The 14181-nt window shown below is 35.3% G+C and overlaps 1 long non-coding RNA gene across 6 annotated transcripts; it reads left to right on the top strand.

The window, feature by feature from the left end:
* Window positions 1-8694: 8694 nt before the first annotated feature.
* On the top strand, window positions 8695-13980 carry LOC147491640 (uncharacterized). Of its 6 annotated transcripts, none has more exons than XR_015198595.1 (10): window positions 8696-9051; window positions 9664-9852; window positions 10005-10047; window positions 10828-11079; window positions 11175-11221; window positions 11411-11645; window positions 11710-11833; window positions 12636-12802; window positions 12966-13066; window positions 13630-13980. It is a non-coding gene; the product is annotated as an uncharacterized LOC147491640 (long non-coding RNA). The 6 variants fall into 6 exon arrangements; XR_015198598.1 differs by having other exon boundaries at window positions 8700-9051; window positions 11411-11442; window positions 11762-11833; XR_015198593.1 differs by having other exon boundaries at window positions 8695-9051; window positions 11175-11645.
* The last annotated feature ends 201 nt before the right edge of the window (window positions 13981-14181 follow it).

The following is a 14181-nucleotide window of genomic DNA, read 5'->3' on the forward strand; positions in this document are numbered from 1 at the left end:
ATCTGCTCCTCTAATAGAGTCATATCCTCTGCATCATCATTTGTTCCATCACCTGTATTCACTATTTTTGTGTCTTCAACTGGAACATCAACTGACTGACTACCCATGGTTGCCAATCTACTAGATACAGAACCATCTGGACTAGGTGAAGATGCATCAATCTCCACCTGCTGCAATACCTTTTTGGCCATAGTCTCCACCTGCTGAGAGTCAGTATACTTTAACATAGAAGCCTCATCAAATGTCACATCTCTGCTCAAAACAAATTTCTTATCTTTCGGATCTCATAGCTTATAACCTTTAACTCCACTTTTCAGACCCACAAAGATAGCTTTCTTTGCTCTAGGATCCAACTTACCATCTTTGACATGAAAGTAAGCAGGATACCCAAACACACGAAGGGAATCATAATCCTGACCAGGTTTACCAAACCAAACCTCCATAGGAGTTTTACCTCCAATTGCAGCCGAAGGCAACCTGTTAACAAGGTAGCATGCATAACTCATAGCCTCAGCCCAAAACACTTTGCCCAATCCAGCATTGGACAACATACACCGCACTTTCTCCATTAGAGTATGGTTCATGCGCTCAGCTACCCCATTCTGTTGTGGCGTACCTTTCACTGTGAAGTGCCTCTCTATTCCCTCATTCTGATATACTTGCAAGAACGGATCACTCGTATATTCACCACCATTATCAGTTCAGAGTCTTTTGATCTTTCTACCAGTCTGAGTTTCAATCAACTTCTTCCACTTCACAAAGATATCTAGGACTTCGTCCTCGTTTCTCATGGTATATACCCACAAACGCCTAGAGTAATTATCAACAAAGGTCACATAATAATGTTTGTTCCCTCCAAGAGATACATTCCTGGAAGGCCCCCAAACATCCGAATGAACATAATCAAGGGTTCCACGCGTACGGTGGATAGCAGTGCCAAACTTTACCCTTGTCTGCTTGCCCATAACACAATGCTCACAAAAATCCAACTTACAAGTCTTAGCACCTTTCAACAGTCCTTACTTTATTAATGTTTGCATGGACTTCTCACCTGCATGTGCAATACGCATATGCCATAATCTGGTGGCCTCCTTAGCAACTGCCTCTGAATGCTCAGTAACAGCTACTTCTCCACTAACTGTACCACCCTTCAAATAGTACAAGTTATCTTGACGTATGCCTTTCATGATAACCATTGCTCCAGAAACTATCTTTAGAACACCACTGTCAATGACTACCTTGTAGCCCTTAGCATCTAAAGTACCAATTGAGATAAGATTCTTCTTCAAAGCGGGAACATATCGAACATCATTTATTTCCTTAACCGTTTCATCATACATCTTGAGACGAATATTAACCATCCCCATAATATGACAGGGTTGATCATTCCCCATCAACACATCACCACTTTCAAGCTCTTTGAAACTTGTAAACCACTCTCTTACGGGACAAACATGATAGGTAGCACCCGTATCCAAAATCCAATGACTGGAATTAATGAAACAAATACTAGATGTAACAGGAAAAGAGAAATTTGAACTATCATAATCATTACCTCCTTAAGTAATGTTGACATTGGAATGTTCTGCTCAGTATCTTTCTGCTTGTGTTTCAACTTCTTGCAGTCATTTTTCCAATGTCCAACCTCATGACAAAAAGCACACTCATCATGGGCTAGATTTCGCCCTCTTGACTTGGAACGAGATTTACTTCTTCCACCACCAGAGTTTGGACAGTCATTAGACCTCCCTCTTACCACAAAAACAGTGCTCGTCGACTCTCTTGACTCATTTTCATTGTTGTTCATCATATCCCAACTTGTCAACGCAGACTGCACCTCAGAATAGTTCAAAGTTTTCTTCCCGAACATAATGGTGGTTTTTATATGCCCATACTCCTCCTTGGGAAGAGATCTCAACAAATGGAAAGCTTTGTCTTCATCCTTCGTTTCTTCTTCAATGTTCAACAAGTCGGTAAGTAACTTGTTAAACTCGTTCATATGCTGGGACAATGAAATACTTTCTTTCTTTATCATATCATACAACTTTGATTTCATAAAGACATGACCTTCTATTGTCTTATCTAAGTACTTCTCTTCAAGGATTCTCCAGATTTCCTTGGCCGAAGTCTCATTGAGAACAAGGTACTTCACATCCCTAGCCAAACACGATCTTATGATACCACAAGCTCGCCTATTTTTCTTAGCCCAAACACTCTCCTCTATATCCGATGGTTTTTCGTCTAACACATCATCTAAGTCTTGTTGGCATAGTGCATCTATAACTCCACAACTCCACATACTAAAATTGTTAGATCGATCCATCGAATTTCTCCACATCAATCCTTGCATGGCTAATATTCAAAGTCGTAGGAGGTGATTTCTCCTTAGACATCGTAGAAGTAGTACCCGATGGAGGATCCGTCGCCAAACTTTCTTAAACTTTCATACACCATAAAACAATCAATAAACTAACAAAGAAGCCTTAGGTAGAACCTTGGCTCTGATACCAATTTGTCACAAAAACGAATGCAGAAGCGTGACAATTGGACAAAGAAGATTGAATGTGGTGATAGAAATTGACAAAAACAAATCAATTAAAATACTTACCAATGCAAAGCGAATAACCAATAGAAGTGGAGATGAGATTTATGTGGTTTGGCGTTAGCCTAATCCACCAAGCAAAAGAGAAGAACTTTACTAACAAAAAGATAAACAAATACAGTACAATCACTCACTAACGAATCCCGAAGAATTCACAAACTCTCTCTCACAAACTTGAGCATAACAAATCCCACAAACCGGTCTCGTATTTATAGAGGTCGTGGGTATAGAATCCTATTTAGAATAGGAAACCAAAACCTTAACCGTGTGGTGTGGTATTCCAATATGGAAATTAATTCCTAAACTAAAGTGGCGCTGCCTCTTTCCAATATGAATTTGGAAAACCCCGTATACCAACATATAGAGCTTTCGCCATCAGGGTCCATGTTTACAAAGACTAAATTATTTAGTCATTCACACTTGTATTTTGTAAACCCGAAACCTCGATACACAAAACCCTATGCTAGACGCACCATATCTCAAAATTAATCCGTGTCTTCGCTGTGTCAGACACTTTGTATCCGTGTCCGATACAGACACATGTATTCATGTCAATGTAACTTCGCTAAAACACAAAGCCTAAACCCTAAGCCCATAGTCACTAAACTTAGAAACCCTAAACACTAAAACCAAAAGCCCAAAGACACTAACCTTAAAATTTAAACACATCTCTATCGCTTGATCCAATATATTCGTTGATATTATAAGAGTTATTCAATCGAATCCAACAAAGCCACGTGTATTTAATCTCCTATCCAATACACAGACCAAAAACTAAAACTCTTCTATATATATATATATATATATATATATATATATATATATATATATATATATATATATATATGTAAAGCTCGCGCACATTCTCTCTCCTCACCATATCGGGCTCTATTTTCTAACCCAAATAATATTAGTGGTTCCTAAAAAAGAAGAGGCTCTAATAATTAGAAACACCTCCCTGTGTTTGTTTAATTCTCCTTCGTTTTTATCAAAATTATTATCATCTCCCTTAAAACCCAAAACAGGAGAACAAGACGTAATAACCCAAAACAACTCTTTTAGGCTGAGTCCAATGACTCCCTATCCCCTTAAAAGTAGAGTTAAAGTCTAACAGATTTTACTCTCTATCATTAATTCCCTGTGTATATATACATCTCACATACTGCCATGGCGACAAGCAAGCAGCAAGAAGACCAAAATGGTGAAGAGATGTTACATAACAAAAGTCAAAAAGCATATAACCAAACATAACTACATATATTTGCATAAGGTAAAAATTGAGTGACTAAGCTACCTGATCCACTTCTTTACCATTGTTCTGAGAAGCTTATCTTCTAGAGTTGCAAAAGCGGGATATAGATTATTGTTAATATTGCCTTAAGAAAGGGGGTAGTGGAAACAGCATGACACAGTTTTCTCAAGTAAAATAAGTTATCATGGCATTACATATTTATATTAGATGAAAACAGACACTTCAAACCACATTTATAATAACCAAAATCAGAAGAACATTTGCTCCAAAAAGTCTGACCAAAATCAGACAAATTAAGTTAAGGTAATGAAGAACTCAGCTTACGGATACCAACTACGTGGGGGGTGATTGTCTAATCATATCCTTTCTTGGCATTCACTAATTGCACGCCGAAAAAGTCGTTACTTAAAATTTAGGCTACCAAACTTCATATATGTATATAGCTTTTATTATAAACTTCAACCACAATGTGATTTTTGCAAGGATTCTAACTGATGTCTTAATGAAAGAAATATAGTGGAACCATACCTGAGAAGATGCCTTGAAGAAGTCAAACAAAACTGGACAATTCAACACAGAGAACATTTCAATTTATCAATATACGAATATTGCAATACTAATGACTTAATACTATTACATTATGTTTGATATGATGTAAGCCATGGATTCTAAAGGTGTCTTTGAATTTTCTACGAAAGCACATATTTTTTGGCAACTATTCCAAGTGGAAAACATTCCCCTCGACTCAAAATTGTGACATGAGCCAATGAGAGATGGGATATCCTCATCCACCCTAAAGAAAATCTTCCATACTATCCAACATTCCATAAGGAAGATGGAACACATGATTTTCTCATGCCATATGCAGATTTTAGTTCTAAAGCCAAAGATAATAAAAAGGCGAGTCCACATTCCTACCAATATCACAAATTTATTAATCCAACTCTAATTCATACATTGGGAAGTGGAGTAGGCTCTTCCTCAAGTGCCAAAGACCCAAAACCATATTTTGGTTATTTTAATTTCCTGCAACAAATTGAACCAAATGCCATTACAAAAAAACCCCTAAATCCAAAAACAATCAACTCAATAAATAAATAAATTTAAAAAAAAAAAAAAAAAAAAAAAAAAAACTAATTTATCACCAATAAAAAATAAACAGTATGTTCCTTCTGCATTTGCACACACAAATCTTTGTGGACTCATCGCATTAAAAAGCTTAGTTAATTCAGAAGTAAGGTTCACATATAAATCTTTCACATAGAAATCTAATAGATGGTAAATAATACCTGAGTATGCTTGCAGATTATAGTAAACCCCTTTTCCTAAATAAGAAGAGTAGACTATGTATTAAGTGAGTAACAAAATCAAAGTATCTGAAAACAGACAAATTCAAATATTTGGATTTCCAACAACTTAAGTGGAAACAAAAAATCAGAGGTGCCGATATCTTTTTCTAAGTTCCTCTATGTACAACCACTATAGTGAGACTCTCATTATTTACAGACTTAAAACGGATTTGCCAAAAAAAGGTTTTCTTGTAATATCCCTTAAAAAGTGGCGATCTACTCTTTCTTTTTTTCTCTCTCTTTTAGTAAATTGAAACCTCCTTCTTCTCCAACAGTTCATCCTCCCAGTCCCCACACCCTCACGCATCTTTCTTCTCTAGACAATATCATTTCGAAATTGTTAGCAAACATTTTCAAACGTCTTAGAAATTTTCAAACTTACCAAACATTGTCTCTGTTCTTGCTTGGGGTTTTGTAGAAGCGGAAAAGAGAAGAGACGAAGAAGGAGACCGTAGAGAGAGTGAGAGGAATAATCGAGAACCGTAGAGAGTAGAGTCAATCCTTTTTAATGGTGAAACGACCAAAATACCCCCCAATTGATAGCAAAAAAATTGTTTTGTCCCTGTGAAGTACGTGAGAATATTGTTCATCAACCAGATTTTTTTAATAAATATATATATATATATATATATATATATATATATATATATATATATATATATATATATATATATATATATATATATATATATATATATCAATCTAACAAAACAAAGCTGTTTTCTGACTCGCGGCTAGGATTCATTTTGAGGGTGGATAAATCGACAGTCGGGCGAGTGCCAGATGGCAGCCGTAAATTAATTAGATAATTAATTCTAAAATTAAACAAAAAAACCCTTCGGTTTCTCCAAGAATTAAACCACAATTACTATAATTGGAAGACGAGACAGTGTTTTGTGGGATTAGAAGACCATTGAAAACCTTTTGGTCCTCTTCGTTCTCTCTCCCTCTACAACTTCAACTTCATCTAACAAGAAGAGAGGAAGAAACTTGAGGAGCAGGATGTGGTTAAGTTGGTGAAAGAGAAAGATCTCAGCGATCTTGAGATATCATGAATTAGAATCAACCAAGAAAACATATGATCAACATCGACTGCAATTAGAAGCGCAAGCTAAGGAAGCCCAAGTTGAATTAGAGGAGAGGCTAAAGGAACTTGATCACCTTCTTAAAGATTCAAGGAAAAAGGAGAAAGAACTCGAGGAATTTTCTGAATCAAAAACTCAAAGTTGGAAAATGAAGGAACTTACATACCGGAAGTTTGTTGATTTCCAATCTAATGCTCTACCGGTATAACCAATTGAACAAGTTCTTAATGTTATAAAGTTGTCGTTGTTAAGAGTATTGAACTCAAAGTGATGTAATTCAGGAACTGAGGGTGGCTTCTGAAGGCATCAAGCATGAAGTTATCAAAACAAATGAGAGCTATTCTTATGAATTTAGTCGTTTGGGTAAGATTTGAATCCCGATAATGTTCCATAGCATATTGGACCTATGTGGGCTGTTATGTGTGTTTAATTTACATTGTGCAGGTGTGAAACTTAGAGGTTTAGCCGATGCATCCCAAAATTATCATACAATTCTTGAAGAAAACTGAAGGCTATATAATGAGGTTAAGACTTAAAAGGTGCACTAGACATATACTACTGTTTTATTATTTAATTTTACTTGATCTCTACTTAGCTTTAGTTTTTCTCATTGTTACGTGAATTCATGAACAGGAAATATAAGGGTGTACTGCCGGATAAGACCATTCCTTCTAGGACAGAATAAAAAGCAGACAAGTATTGAATATATTGGAGAAAATGGGGAGGTAGTTGTTGTAAACCCATCCAAACAAGGGAAAGAAAAGCATGGACTGTTCAAGTTCACCAAATTTTTGGTCCAGCAACTACACAAGGTTTAATATTACACCTTTCACATATACATTTTTATTTGTTTTCTTTCTCAAGAGTATATGTGTAATGTGGAAACACCATCCTTCACACTTTTCTCCTTGCGCGCTGGTACTCTCGAAGCTAACATGTAAGTTTCTCAATTTTTCATTTTTTGTTTTTTTTTTAAAAGTGGTACAAACCAGTTTCACTTCTTCTTCTTCTTGATTGATAGCAAACCTGATAAGGTGTTTATACCTGATAAGGTTTTTTCCATTAAGGTTTTCCCAACTTAAGGCATACTGTTCTTCAACTCCATAATTTCAACTTTACCTTTTTGATATGGTAGGGTCGGGACGAGTGCCACGGTGACAAAATGTTGAGTTGGATCGTAGTGTCTCTCGAGTAGAAATTAAGAGTCTTAATTGAGCTTCGCAAACCTTTGCCCAAAAGAGAAACTCAAAGGTTTGTCCCAATTAAGTGAAAAAAAGTTCAATCACCACTTGAGCTTTTGATTTTACGTGCTCTAATATTTGAACAATATTTCCAGGTATGTCTCTTTCCATGCTCCAATTCCCCCCCCCCCCCAATTGGTAACGTTTGCTCCATGTTCTTGACCCCCCATTGCTTCATTTCATATTTTTTCAGAAATTTTGATTCTATTCGTTGGCCTAAATCTCAAAAAGCTATAAGAGATTGCAATAGCTTAATATACTCTCAAAACGTTTGCTGTCTAAGGTGCGAAGTCCCTAGCTTGGTCTTCAACCATTACATTTTTATATATTTATTTCAATAACACACGTTGTTGACATCTATTTAGTTCTCCTGTGTTGTGTTTTCGTGTCTTTTGTGATTATCTTTTTAGGATCCAAGTGTGTTAAGTTTTGATCAAAATACAAATGCAATGAGGCAATTAGAGCGTTACATTATCTTATGCCTATATGTTAAAATTGAAGTTTGACGTGAAGAACAAATGGCTAATAAGTAATAACCAAACATTTTGGCTAAACAGGACTGCTTTTATAGCCAACAGCTGGGATTCAATTTAAGGGGTATAAATCAGGGGTCAGGACTCAGGAGGCACTGCAATGCATGATTAGAAAATTAAAAATAGTTAATTAGCATGATTAGAATTACTAAGAGAGTAAATGACTTTTAACGATTGGTGTCCTCTCTGTTGAACTTTTTCATCGAAAATTCATAACAAATAAAACTCACAAAAACGCTTCGCTTGATCTGCCACTCTAAGTTCTCAATATAGAAATAAAGCCTTACTTCTCCCCATTAAAAATGTGTCATACAACAATGGATTTCGCCAGACTTCGGTGACAAGTGCCGCAATCAGTGTGAGTCGGATTAGAAATTAATTAGGTTATTAATTGTGACATTAAACAAAAAAAAAACCCTTTGTTTCTACTTGCTCCGAACTTCCGTCTCCCTCTCAATTCTCCACTTTACGTCTCCCCCCCCCCCCCCCCTCTTTTGCAAACAGTCAAAAAAAATCAGCCATCTCCTATTCACTTGCAGAGATCATTTTATCTTTATCAGTTCTCTTCCTATCCAGTTGCAAGAAGGAAAACTACATCAAGTATGGCCTCTCTCATATTCTATCATTTTGACCCTTTATTTTTTTGTTTCTCACAATTTACTTGACTCTATCAACATATTATTCAGGTATGGTTAATCTTTCTAAGAACTTTGTTGCTTCTGTGTCCATTGCGTTCATTGATTCAGGGAGCGGTTTCCTTTCTGCACATGAACAAAAGGTACTATACTGATGGTATTGAACTTCTTACCCTTTATTCTTCTCCCCACTCTTTTTATTTGACTAAGGAAAATTGTTTCTTCTGGTGAAACCAAAGCAACATCGACGACCAGCAAAGGTGTTGGCGCTGCTACTCGGTTTACGAAATCCTACAAATAAACTGAACGTGTTGGTAGTGGGGTTGGGGTTCTTTCAAATACCTTGCTGCTGAGGTATATCTCTCTCTTGCGCTCAATTGATTGTTAGAGTTTTCAAAGTAGTTCAAGTATTTGAAAAAATGAGATGTAAATTTCATTCGTTGGTCATTTGGACTACAAAGCTGGGAAATCTCATGTTGCTCTTGGTTTTAATGAGGGCATCAAATATGGTATTGAACTTCTTACCCTTTATTCTTCTCCCCACTCTTTTTATTTGACTAAGGAAAATTGTTTCTTCTGGTGAAACCAAAGCAACATCGACGACCAGCAAAGGTGTTGGCGCTACTACTCGGTTTACGAAATCCTACAAATAAACTGAACGTGTTGGTAGTGGGGTTGGGGTCTTTCAAATACCTTGTTGCTGAGGTATATCTCTCTCTTGCGCTCAATTGATTGTTAGAGTTTTCAAAGTAGTTCAGGTATTTGAAAAAAGGAGATGTAAATTTCATTCGTTGGTCATTTGGACTACAAAGCTGGGAAATCTCATGTTGCTCTTGGTTTTAATGAGGGCATCAAATATTTTGTCTCTGTACATTATTCATTGCATTAAAATGAATGGTGTTCATCATTTACTGAAACATGATTTATAGGTTAATAATAATAACTTAGTATGTCTATGTCAATCAGTTGGAAAACGTTGTTAGGGTTCTTATGCTGACGTGGGTTGGAGGCGTTCCTTCTACTTGAACTTCATTGCTCACACTTCATATGCAGTAACAGTTGCAATATATTCTTTAAAGCTTTGCAAGAGCTGAAGCTAGCATGGAAAAAGATTAGGAAAATGAATACAGGTTGTTTGAGCGGCAATTGAATTGGGTAGGTAGGTGCTTTGCATTACAATATATTATTTAATTTGCACATATGCGCCAGATGAAGTGGCTTAGTTTGTTGAGGATTTCATTGTTAGCATTTCATCAACTTAACAAAACAGTTCGGTTTCTTGACTCGCGGCTGGGATTCGATTTCAGGGGTATAAATTGAGGGTCGGGACGAGTTCTACGATGACAGCCCGTGAGTTGGATTAGAAATTAATTAGATTATTAATTGGGAAATTAAACAAAAAAACACCCTTAGCTTCTCCAAACTCCCGTCTCCCTCTCAATTTTCCACTTTACGTCTCCCTCTTTTGTAAACAGTAAAAAAAAATTAATCAGCCATCGTTCTCTCTCTCTGCGCTGCTTAGGAATTAATTTGGTCTTAAATGTGAAAACATTTGAACTAGAAAAAACCCTTTGGTCTGCCTTCTTTCGTTCTCTCTTCCCCTCATAATAGTGTGGGCCTATTTTGTCTCTCTTCTATCATTTTTTGTTCTCATCAGATCATCTATTCTATTTGCAATTGGTTTTGTTTTTAATGGGTTGTATTCTACAATCTCCTCATTGAAATTCATCTCAAAGCCTACACCCTGAAATCATTATTCTTCTCAGATAATTTAAATAAAATGCTTTCTCTTTTGAAATTCATCTCAATCCATCACTGGAAGGTATTATAGTACTCTCTTTTTGCAATTTAAGAGCAGCTCTTCATTAGTTCTTATTTGCCCAAAACTCATGAAGACATGAACAGTCGCAACCATTTTTTTCTTCTCTCATGAAACAGACGATGAGTTTTTAAACCCAAAGGCCTCATGTCTTCTATTTTTTACCTTCAAAGGTTTTCCACAAACTCATGCAAGTATTTTTCTTAGAAAATTAATTATTATTCTTCTTTCTATATTTTGACTATTTTTGTATCTCTTGAAACTACAGATTTATGGAATTTTCTTTACTTCCATATTGGAATGGTTACAAGGTTGCTGGAGAACTGATGGGAGCAATAGACGTCGCGAAAAATACAGTTCATCACAGATGATTCAATTTCGTCTAAATCATTCAACTATTCAAGGATGATTTAGTGCCACATAATTGACAATTGCTTTATGGGGTGCTTTAATCGATGAGTTTCCAGTCAATCTTTTGACACAAGAAAATGTGATTGTCAATATTTTGACACAAGAAAATGTGATTGTCATTGCAACTTCACTTGACGCAAAAGATTTCCAAGGTATATATTTATTCCACCTTTATATTATCAGTATGTTATTTTTTACTCCACAAAGCAAAATAAAGCATATATCATGTCTAAATACTATGTTGTAGGTCTACATAGATTTAGACACCCAGGACGTTATCGACTATAAAAACAGGTCAGTGTATCATCTTATCTTTGAATGTTATCATATTGTCTCCTGACCATGTCATGCGTTACAATATTTGTCATTCTTAATTATATAGTTTGGGAGATATCAAACTACAAATAGAAAAGCAATATTCACGTACTTTTTCTCTCCTCTCTTTCAGTTTCTATTTTAACAATTTCTTTGTCTTTGTTTAAGGAACACTTATCAAATGAAAGATTTCATTTCAGGTGATGTGTAAACTTTTCTCTTTCTTTTTGTTTTTCTTGACCAACTGAGATTCAATTGGATGTGCAACTTCATCTGATGTGTAAACTTTCCATTTGTTTTGGTATCATGTGAGACGCTTAATGCTCTTGAAATCATTGACGCATCTCCTTTTACTAAGATCAACAGATGAGTAGAATGGCTGAACTTTAGTCTTCAAAATCAGGTATCATGCTATTAATATCATTGCTAAATATCTAAGTTTGCTGAACTTTAGTCTTCAAAATCAGGTATCATGCTATTAATATCATTGCTAAATATCTAAGTTTTTTATGTCCATAGCGTACTACTCCTAGATAGGTATCAAAAATCTGAACAAATGTTGCAGTAAGGGGTTTTGGTGTCTGCAGTAAGGTAATAATAGATGTTTAGTTGCTCTGCCCATTATGTTTCATCACTACTCATAGATTATAGATAGCATGGAATTCATCTTCCCCACACCTAATGGTTTCCACAGTAACCGACTTATGTTTACTTTTATATATATGGCAACAACTTGCCTAATTGACACAACCTTCATGATACCCTTCCTTTTCGATTAATGCTCTTTTCAAGTAAATAATTAAGGTATGGCATTTTCTTATCTGTTAGTTTGATGCAATTTTTACAATTTCTTCTTTGTTTTCTTCTATAGGGTCATTTTTTCTATTAAATCTTGGTTGCTAACTTATGGACATAGTACTATTAGCTTAAAAATGTATGCTTCATATATGCTTAATTGTGCTTCTTTCATGAAACTGAGTGTGCCTACTGGCTACTACTACACTTTGAGTTCTACCATGGATTATGGAAATTATGTGTTAGCACTCTATATAAATGCACAATGCTTATTCAGATTACCCAACATGTACATTTTGTGGGATAGATGGACTATCATTCAAGTGTTTGGAGATTGAGTGCCTCAATTGAAATTAGAAGTTCCAACTAAGTGCAACCAAATGTATGAGCAGACCTCCATGCCGTTCTTGGAGAACATGGAATCGTTCCGTAGGTCTTAGGTTTTCATATGTCATGTAACTCACATAAAGCATACTAAATATAGAAAAACTTAGCTGCTCCTGTGTCAGCCATTTATGCTTAGCATTTGCATAATTTAATCAACAACAATACCTTCTTTTATTAAGTCTTTTTATCAATATTTTTTAATATGTTATAGGTACAACTTGAAATGTCAATGTATGATTACCGAGACCCTTCTAAAGTTCGCTCAGGAAAAGACCACTGGAAAGTAAGGGTTCGTATTACAAGGATAATGTGGAAGCAATTAACTTGAAGAAAAAGAATGAGATCATTAGCAAAGATTTTTGATTGCTGGGTACTAAGGTAATGGAAATGATTTATAGTATTTGTTTTTCAAAAATTAAAAACCGTATTAAACTATGCCTAACTAACAATTGTAATATTTCTGTTAGTGCATGTTTTATAGCTTTTTAGTTCTTTATGCTAGGACATTGTAAACGACAGTTTGACGTTGGTTATTTTGTAGTTAGATTTGTAGATTTTGTCGAACAAATATGCTTAGAGGGAGATGAGAAGAGGAAGCATTGTTGGAATGTGAAATAATTGGTTATGACAAGTCTACTTTAGGTGAGTTTGGGTTTGGTGGAAATGCTTTATTTTATGAATATAGTATAGGGAATTAGTATTGAGCAATGCTTTATGAATTGCTTTTCTTTTATATTTCCACCCTCTTCTAGGATCATAACAATTAAGTGTATGGTATCCTCACATTCACTTCCTCTTTACTGTATTGGTTATGTTGGAGGATATTTGATTTAACTTTATCACTATGTATGCACTTTTTACTGAAACAAAAGCAAGAAGGTTTAGTGGAAAAACAAAAATGGTTATTTAATGGTTAAAAGCAAGACATGGAAGAGAACCTTTAAATAAAATTCTAGAAAAATATGTTTGTTTCTTGAGAGGGGGAATAAATTGTGGAATCAAGTGCTAGAAAGAGGATGGTAGTTGCCCACTCAATCTTTATTCTTACTTGCAATTGCATCTTCTTCTTTTTTAGAGATTTTTCTTTACAGTTTATTCTCACACCTGCCCCATGTTCTTTTGGAATAAAATCTTGGGTTCAAAAGTGAGAACTGATTGAAGTGATTGTCTCTCATTTTGTTGTTATCTTTGGCAATTTGCTCTAGCTAGAGAATGCAGATGGATACACCCTCAAGGAAGAACAACTGAATTTAGTTGAGATGGAGGAGTGCGCCGGGTTGGTGTGAGGCCAGTTTTAAGAGACAAACAATGCAAGGGACAACTGCCTTGCGCCCTTACAAGAATTCAGATGGCTTAAGGTAGCAAGAACTATGCAAAAGTTATGTTGACTTCAGTATGCAGAAGTCAGGGTATCGGCAAATGCAACAATGACATAGTTCTCTAGAATGACTCATTGGACTGTAGATAATTCAGGGAGCGGAGTAGATTGTTGTTACCACCCTCCCTAACAATTTTGTGCGTCCTTTTGATATTAATATAATTATAGTATACCCAGCAACAAATATATATATATATATATATATATATATATATATATATATATATATATATATATATATATATATATATATATATATATATATATTTGAAGTGTAATTGTGATTCTTAGGTTCTGGCTTAGAATATTTATCTTACTATTGCGGTAACAGAAAAAACTTGGGAAACATACCCTTTGAATTTCTACATAAAGACCACGT

The sequence above is a fragment of the Coptis chinensis genome, chromosome 6 (assembly GCF_015680905.1).
Source record: "Coptis chinensis isolate HL-2020 chromosome 6, ASM1568090v1, whole genome shotgun sequence".
NCBI classification, from domain to species: Eukaryota; Viridiplantae; Streptophyta; class Magnoliopsida; order Ranunculales; family Ranunculaceae; genus Coptis; species Coptis chinensis.